We start from the raw sequence: 6205 nt of genomic DNA, 5'->3' as shown, positions 1-6205 counted from the left end.
GAAAAATGGAGAAATAGATGGAAAAATGGGAAAATTCATGGAAAAACAAGAGGAAATCCTGGAAAAAAGGGGAAAATCCATGGAAAAATCCCCAGAATTTCAGGAATTTCACACCGAGCCAAAAATTACAGAATAAATTCATTTCTTTAATAATCAAATTCCGTTAAAAATCCCATAAATAAATCAGGATGGAAATATAAAAACAAATCGAAATTTTTAACCCCAAAATCCCATTTTTTAAGCAATTTTCCGGAATTTTTCCGGAATTTTTTTCACATTTTTTCACAGAAATCGAGGAAAACGTTGAGAATTCCCAAATTTAATCCGAAGGTTTGGGAAATTTCTGGAATTCTTCTTGGTTTTTATGGAAAAGTTGAGCCAAGATGTGGTCAGAAGTTCCAGGGAAATATTGATTCATCCGGAGAGTTTCCAGCTGTGGGAAAAATGGGAAAAAAAAAATTGGGATTAGAAGGGAAATTTTGGGAATTTTTTGGGATTTTTTTGTGGATTTTTTGGTGGTTTTATTTGAATTTTTGGGGATTTTTTTCTTATTTTTTGGTGATTTTTTTAATTTTTGGGATTTTTTGGGGAATTTTTTGGGAAATTTTGGTGATTTTTTGGAATTTTCTGGAAAAATCCCCAAAATCCAAGAAAAAAAATTAAAAATCACGAGAAAAATCCCAAAAACTCCGAATAAAAATCGAAAAAATTGAAAAATTTTAAAAATTAAAAAAATCAAAAATTTCTAAAAATCCCCAAAATCAGAAAAATCCCTTAAAAATTCCCAAAAATCGGAAAAAATCCCAAAATATTTTTAAATTGCAGAAAAATAGGAAAAAATCGGAAAAAAAATTGAAAAAAAAATTCGAAAAAAATCGGAAAAAATTCGAAAAAATCGGAAAAATCGGAAAAATCCCCAAAATATTTTTAAATTGCGGAAAAAATGGAAAAAATTGGAAAAAAAAAAAAAAAGAAAAAAAATTCGAAAAAAATGGAAAAAATAAAAAAGCGAAAAAAAAAGGTAAAAAATCGGAAAAAATTCCAAAATCCCAAAAAAAAAATCTGAAAAAATCCCAAAAATTTTTTTAAAATTGCGAAAAAAATGGGAAAAAAATCTGAAAAAAATTGGAAAAAAAATCGAAAAAAATTGGAAAAAAATGGAAAAAAAAATCGAAAAAAATTGAAAAAAATCGAAAAAAATCGAAAAAAATCGGAAAAAAATCGAAAAAAATCCCCCAAAAAATCCCAAAAAATCCCAAAAATTCCCAAATTTTTTTCCTGGAATTCTCACCTCGTTTCCGGTGCTATAAGCCAAAACCAGCAGCAGATCTTCTTCACACAAACTCCGGATGTGGCAAAAAAATCCCCCAAAAAATCCCAAAAAAATCCCTAAAAAATCTGAAAAAATCCCAAAAATTTTTTTAAAATTGCGAAAAAAATGGGAAAAAAATCTGAAAAAAATTGGAAAAAAATGGAAAAAAAAATCGAAAAAAATTGGAAAAAAATCGAAAAAAAAATCGAAAAAAATTCGAAAAAAATCGAAAAAAAATCGGAAAAAAATCCCAAAAAATCCCAAAAATTCCCAAATTTTTTTCCCTGGAATTCTCACCTCGTTTCCGGTGCTATAAGCCAAAACCAGCAGCAGATCTTCTTCGCACAAACTCCGGATGTGATGTTGAGTTCCCTTGGGGAAGAAGATGACGTCACCGATTCCAATGGAAAAATCGGAATTGCCGTTGGAAAGAGTTACCCCGACCTGGAAAAATGGGAAAATTTGGGGAAATTTGGGATAAATTGGGGAATTGGGGAAAATTGGGGGAAATTGGAGAAAAATTGGGGAAAAATTGGAGGAAATATGGGGAAAAAATGGGGAAAAATGAGGAAAAATTGGGGAAAAAATGGGGAAAAATTGGGGAAAATGGGAGGAAAATTGGGGAAAAATTGGAGGAAAATTGGGGGAAAATTTGGGAAAAATTGGAGAAAAATGGGGGAAAAATTTGGGGAAAATTGGGGAAAAATGGGGAAAAATTGGGGAAAATTTGGGGAAAATTGGGGAGAAATTGGGGAAAAATTGGGGAAAATTTGGGGAAAATTTGGGAAAAATAGGAGGAAAATTGGGGGAAAATTGGAGGAAATATGGGGAAAAAATGGGGAAAAATTGGGGAAAATTAGGGAAATATTGGGGGAAAATTTGGGAAAAATTGGAGGAAATATGGGGGAAAATTGGGGAAAATATGGGAAAAAATTGGGGAAAAAATGGGGAGAATTTGGGGAAAAATTGGAGGAAAAATGGGGAAAAATTGGAGAAAATTGGGGAAAAATAGGAGGAAAATAGGAGAAAAATTGGGGAAAAATTGGAGGAAAAATGGGGAAAATTTTGGGGAAAATTGTGGAGAATTTGGGGAAAATTGGGGGAAAAATTGGGGAAAAATTGGAGAAAAATTGGAGAAAATTGGGGAAAAATAGGAGGAAAATTGGGGAAAAATTGGGGAAAATTTGGGGAAAAATTGGGGAAAAAATGGGGAAAATTCCCCAAAAAATCCTCAAAAAATTCTAAAAAACTAAAAAAAAAAAATCAGAAAAAAATCAGAAAATTTGTCGAAAAAAAATCAAAAGAATCCCCAAAAATTCCCAAGAAATCCCCAAAAAAATCCTCCCAAAAATCCCAAAAATTCCCCAAAAATTCCCAAAAAGTCCCCAAAAATCATCCAAAAAATCCACAAAAATTTCCAAAAAATTCAGAAAAAATTCCTCAAAAAATCCCCCAAAAGTTCCAAAAAATTCAGAAAAAAATCCCAAAAAATCCTAAAAAAATCCGAAAAAAATCCCCAAAAAATCCCAAAAAAATCCCAAAAAAATCCGAAAAAAATTCCCAAAAAATGCCCAAAAGATCTCAAAAAATCCTCAAAAAAATCCCCAAAAAATCTCTAAAAAATCGAAAAAAAAAAATCTGCAAAAATCCCCAAAAAATCCTTTAAAAAATCACCAAAAATTAAAAAAAATCAGAAAAAAATTCCAAAAAAATCCCCAAAAATCCCCAAAAAATCCCCAAAAATTCCCATCGATTTTTCCATGGAATTTCCATGGAATTTTCTGGAATTTTCCTCACCTGCCCACATCCTCTGGCCACAAATCCCAAAAAAAATCCTCCAAAAAATCCCCAAAAATCCCCAAAAAATCCCCAAAAAATCCCAAAAAATCTCCAAAAAAATCCCCAAAAATCCCCCAAAAATCCCAAAAAAATTCCCCCAAAAATCCCAAAAATCCCCAAAAAATTCACAAAAGATAAGAAAAAAATCCCCAAAAAATCCCCAAAAATCCCAAAAAATTCCTAAACAAATCCCCAAAAATTCCCCCAAAAATTCCCAAAAAAAATCCCAAAAAAATCCCCAAAATTCCCCAAAACCCAAAAAATCCCAAAAATCTTCACCCCAAAAATCCCCAAAAACCCAAAATCTCCAAAAAAACCCCAAAAATTCCCCAAAAACAAAACAAAAATCCCCAAAAAATTCCCCAAAAATTCCCCAAAAATCTCAAAAATCATCCCCAAAAATCCCCAAAAATCCCAAAAAATCTCCAAAAAATCCCAAAAATCCCCAAAAATTCCATCCAAACAACAATTTTCCTCACCTGCCCACATCCTCTGGCCAAAAATCCCCAAAAAAATCCTCCAAAAAATCCCCAAAAAATCCTCCAAAATTCCCAAAAAATCCTCCAAAAATCCCAAAAACATCTTCAAAAAATCCCCAAAAAATCCCCAAAATTCAAAAAATTTGAAAAAATCCTCAAAATCCCCAAAAATTCAAAAAATCCAAAAAAAAATCCCCAAAATCTCAATCTCAAAAATCCCCCAAAAAATCCTCCAAAAATCCCCCAAAAATTCCTCAAAAAGTAAAAAATAATCACAAAAAATCCTAAAAAATCAACAAAAAATCCAAAAAATTCCAAAAATTCACCAAAAAATCCTAAAAAGACACCAAAAAATCCTAAAAAAACTCCCCAAAAAATTCAGACAAAAATCCCCAAAAAATCCTTTAAAAAATCACAAAAAATCCCAAAAAAATCAGAAAAAAATCCAAAAAAATCCAAAAAAATTCCCAAAAATTCCCCAAAAAATCCCCAAAAATTCCCATCGATTTTTCCATGGATTTCCATGGAATTTTCTGGAATTTTCCTCACCTGCCCACATCCTCTGGCCACAAATCCCCCAAAAAATCCTCCAAAAAATCTCCAAAATATCCTCCAAAAATCCCCAAAAATTCTCCAAAAAATCTCCAAAATCCCCAAAAAATCCCCAAAAAATCTCCAAAAAAATCTCTAAAAATTCCTCAAAAAATCCCCAAAAAATCCTCAAAAATTCCCAGAAAATTCTAAAAAAATCCCAAAAAATCCTCAAAAAAATCCCCAAAAAATCCTCAAAAAATCCACAAAAATTCCCCAAAATCCAAAAAAAATCCCCAAAATCCTCCAAAATTCCTAAAAACGTAAAAATAATCAAAAAAAAATCCTAAAAAATCAACAAAAAAATCGAAAAAGTTCAAAAATTCAGGAAAAAAATTCTATAAAATCCCAAAAATCCTCAAAAAAATTCCCCAAATTCCAAATTCCCAAAAATCCCAAAAAAATCCCTAAAAAAATCCCCTAAAAATTCCCAAAAAATTCAAAAATGCAGAAAAAAAAATCCTAAAATGGAAAAATCCCAAAAATCAACAGAAATTCCTCAAAATCCCCAAAAATCCTCAAGAAACTTCCGAATTCTAAAAAAAATCCCAAAAAAATCCCCAAAAAATCCCAAAAAATTCCCCAAAAATTCCCCAAAAATCCTCCAAAAATCCCCCAAAAATTAAAAAAAAAAAATCAGAAAAAATCCTTTAAAAATCCCCAAAAAATCCTTTAAAAATCCCAAAAAAATCCCAAAAAAATCCCTAAAAAATCGAAAAAAAATCCAAAAAAATCCCAAAAAATTCCCAAAAAAATCCCCAAAAATTCCCATCCATTTTTCCATGGAATTTCCATGGTATTTTCTGGAATTTTCTGGAATTTTCCTCACCTGCCCACATCCTTTGGCCACAAATCCCCAAAAAAATCCTCCAAAAAATCCCCAAAATATCCTCCAAAAATCCCCAAAAAAATCCTCCAAAATTCCTCAAAAATTCCCCAAAAAATCTCCAAAAATCCCCAAAAAATCCCCCAAAAAATCTCCAAAAAATCTCTAAAAATTCCTCAAAAAATCCTCAAAAAATCCTCAAAAATTCCCAGAAAATTCTAAAAAAATCCCCAAAAATCCTCAAAAAAATCCCCAAAAAATCCTGAAAAAATCTCCAAAAATCCCCCAAAAAATCCTCCAAAAATCCTCCAAAAATTCTTAAAAACGTAAAAAATAATCAGAAAAAAATCCTAAAAAATCAACAAAAAATCGAAAAAGTTCCAAAAAATTCAGGAAAAAATTCTATAAAAATCCCCAAAAAAATCCTAAAAAAATTCCCCAAATTTTCCTTAAATTCGAAAAAATTCCCCAAAAAATCCCAAAAAATCCCTAAAAATTCAAATTCAAAAAATTCAGAAAAAAATCCTAAAAAATCGGAAAAATCCCAAAAATCCCCAAAAATCAACAAAAATTCCCCAAAAAATCCCCAAAAAATACACAAAAACTTCCAGAAAATTCTAAAAAATCCCAAAAAATCCTAAAAATCCCAGAAAATTCTAAAAAATCTCAAAAAATCCCCCAAAAAATTTTAAAAATCAGAAAAAATTCTCAAAAATCCCTAAAAATCGAAAAAATCCCCAAAAAACCCCAAAAAATTAAAAAATCCCAAAAAATCCCAAAAAATTCCCAAAATTCCCAATCATTTTCCCCTCAAATTTTTCCATGATTTTCCCGGATTTTTCCATGGATTTTTCTGGAATTTTCCTCACCTGCCCACATCCTCTGGCCACAAATCCCATCTCGTTGGCGTTGAAGTGGAAATGAGGTTGGCCTTGAGAATTCCCAAAAATCCGCAAAGTGGCTAAAGTCAGAGTGTCCTGGTGCTGGAAAAAAACATGGAAAAAACATGGAAAAATCATTGGAAAATCATGGAAAAAATTGGGAATTTTTTTGGAATTTTTCCGGAATTTTTTGGGGTTTTTTGGGGATTTTTTTCGATTTTTTTCCGATTTTTTTTCGAATTTTTCTTGATTTGGAGCAATACCTTGGCGCATTGTA

The 6205-nt window shown here is 30.9% G+C and overlaps 1 long non-coding RNA gene across 1 annotated transcript; it reads right to left on the bottom strand.

Annotated features, from left to right (window-relative positions):
• Nucleotides 1-227: 227 nt before the first annotated feature.
• Nucleotides 228-6032, bottom strand: LOC146425245 (uncharacterized). Its single transcript, XR_014846834.1, has 3 exons — nucleotides 5917-6032; nucleotides 1610-1756; nucleotides 228-433 (listed from the first exon to the last, which is right to left on the bottom strand). It is a non-coding gene; the product is annotated as an uncharacterized LOC146425245 (long non-coding RNA).
• Between the last annotated feature and the right edge of the window lie 173 nt (nucleotides 6033-6205).

This window comes from Lichenostomus cassidix, chromosome Z (genome assembly GCF_008360975.1).
Source record: "Lichenostomus cassidix isolate B80296 chromosome Z, HeHo_3.0, whole genome shotgun sequence".
Classification (NCBI taxonomy): domain Eukaryota; kingdom Metazoa; phylum Chordata; class Aves; order Passeriformes; family Meliphagidae; genus Lichenostomus; species Lichenostomus cassidix.
The sequence above is the reverse complement of the archived record's forward strand: the minus strand, read 5'-3'. Positions and strand labels throughout refer to the sequence as shown.